The sequence below is a fragment of the Dipteris shenzhenensis genome, chromosome 8 (assembly GCF_047967505.1).
Source record: "Dipteris shenzhenensis isolate YYH24624 ecotype China chromosome 8, Dip_SZ_1.0, whole genome shotgun sequence".
NCBI lineage: Eukaryota > Viridiplantae > Streptophyta > Polypodiopsida > Gleicheniales > Dipteridaceae > Dipteris > Dipteris shenzhenensis.
The window spans coordinates 48,645,994-48,648,812 of record NC_141603.1 but is presented as its reverse complement, the minus strand read 5'-3'; positions in this window follow the sequence as shown (position 1 = coordinate 48,648,812).

Here is a 2,819-nt window from a genome sequence, read left to right as displayed (position 1 = left end):
ACACAAGGAGCAGGTCTAATTTTGATTATGATATACCTAACCTCTAGTAGGTGGCTACTCTTGATATGCCTTAAATGGCAATACCATTGTAAGTGGGAATATTTAGATAGCTATGTAGCCATGTAGCCACCTTTCAAGTATTTAGGTGTCATTAAGATTGTACACCTAGCATCACCACACATCTATAGATGACCATTGGCAACGATTTGTATTTGAAAAGCATACTACAATTGTAGAAGTTGAACAACCTTTCTCACTTGTATCAAACATTAAGTTTGAAGAACTCTATATTGAGGAGTAGTCTAGTGTCCCTCTATTTTAGTCTTTACACTTGTTCATTGTTCCAACATTGCTATTTTTTGTACTATGTTCTAACTCATATGTATTTTAAGACAAGCACCTTGATACACATAGTTACCAAGGGAAACTAGGATAAAATTTCTAATGGCTTTACTTCTCCCAAAGATGCTACAATATTTAAGTACATATTAGATCAAGTGAAAAAAATCTCACATTTTGGGAGTTTCAAAATTGGGTGGATTTCCAAATTGGGTGGATTTCATTACATTCTAGAAAATTTTCATTGGTTATGGGAAATTCTATTAATTATCGGAATTATGCTAATATTGAGAATTTTATTGATTTTGAAATATTTCAATGATTTTGGGAAAACTCATTGGTTGTGGAAACTTTCATTGTCATAGTAACTGGAATGTAGCATTTTATAAGTGTGGTAGAGTTTGAAAATCATGTAATTAATGGTGTTAATAAACACCATTTGGGGATGATGCAGATAGTTTTCTAGCAGTGTTAATGAACACTAGTTGATGGTATTAATAAACACCATGCAAAGTGAACCACAAGAAATAGAATTAGTGAAAGACTTCAAAATATGTAATTTGTAATATTAATATGCAACTATTCATCATTAAATATCACAACAAAATTGATGAGACGTATCACATTAGAGAACCTATTACATTCAGGCTCGCAGTTTGGGAGATCAACAATGTTAATGAGAAAATCATCACCTAGTCCATTTTCTATGCTTTGATACCAAGCAATCCTTCATTGCTTTGATGCATACATTCTGTGGAATCTTAATCTTCTTGGGTTAATTTATGGATTTTGATGACCATGACTAGACCAATGCATCAACACACTCTCATACCTGTGGATGTAACCTATTCTCTGCCAAACAACTGTTGCAGCAATTAGCATACATACATCTAAATCACTAATATATATATCTAAATCACTAAATCCTTTCTTAAGATTAAATGAATACTTTAGTTTCTTGAATTTAGGATATGTAGCATCCATCTCAACACTTGATTGGGCAACCCCAAGACATATGGGGCATATAGGGTCTGATGGCCTCACCAAGACAAAGTTACCTTGCGTAACATCTACCATTGGTCTAAACTCCTCCCTCATCTTACCTGTTAGAGGCCCGCAATAGTAATTATCATTCCATTCCTCATAGCCTTGGAACTCATTAATGCGAGCATCTATATTATCCTCCTCATCAGGTAATCTGTGTTCTTAGCCAAAAATATGTGTTTTTCTCCTGTGTCTAAGATGTTTTCTTCTTGGAGCTCACCAATTAAGTTTCTCTAGTAATCTATCTCACTGGTCTGATATAGGCCTCATACGATACATTCTTTTTGCCTGCACAACTCTCCCAAAACTTAGCAAAATCCTTTATCTCTGATATTACTTGCAAGTGGTCTCTCACAAATTTAGCAACAATTGGCAGTACATTTGGACAACCTGTTGGCAAAAATGGTCATCCCTCACTATTGTTCTTCCACAATTTGATTCTCCCTTCAATGGGCATCCACAGTTTGATGATTTTGGATGCACTTTATAGTGCATCATTGCTGTGTCAACCCACATGAAAAATTAAAATTGCAATGGGCAACAACAAGACTCTGTACAATGCACTGCAAAAGTTGAAGAACTACTCTCATTGATGGGACTTCATGGAGGCAATGTGAAGCTTAAGAAGGACAAGAAACAATCAAGAAAGATACAAAATCTTTCTGTTAAAGTGTCCATGGGTGGAGGAAATGCAAGGAGGTTCTTGTCCAACCACAATGCTGATTAAGAAAAACATACATTGGCTCAGAGCACCCTAGGTTGGGAGTACTGGAAAGCTTTGTGTGAGTGCACTACGAATTAAGCTTCACATCCACAAATTGCTACTTTGAGAGAAAAACTATGGACAAAGCTTGATGCATTTATAAAGTTGCTTTAACAGGGTCAAATGGATGAGCTTTATTATGAGAGATTCAGGACAACATTCAGAGGATTCATATCATTGATGGTAGAAGCATGGGGGGAGTCACATATTACACATTACATTTTAATCCTCCCTTGGTTAAAATTTCGTGCATTAACCTTGAGTCAAACCTTGAGTCAGTTTATGATGTTTTTCTTTACAGCATATTCTTTATGCACAACATCATGATGTGTGGAGCAATGGGGGCCTTTTTCCATTTGGAATACTCAAGGCATGGAGAAATTGCACTGCAGAAGAGCAAAAACAACCTACTTCAAGAATACAAGGCATGGGGGTGGTATCACATGAAGCAATGTATTACACAAAATGTTTGACTATTTTAATAGATGTCTAGAGTCTAGGACATTCAAGTGTGACAAGATAGAAGTATCAAGACTTGCAAAAGTGGTTCATCGTGTCAAGAATACAAGGAGATGTGCTGCTTAGAAGTCCTCCACAGGGAGTCAAGGGTTTGCACTTTGATTGCAATGTAAAGTCAGATAGGGGAGGCATTGGGTCCTTAGAGAACCCCAAA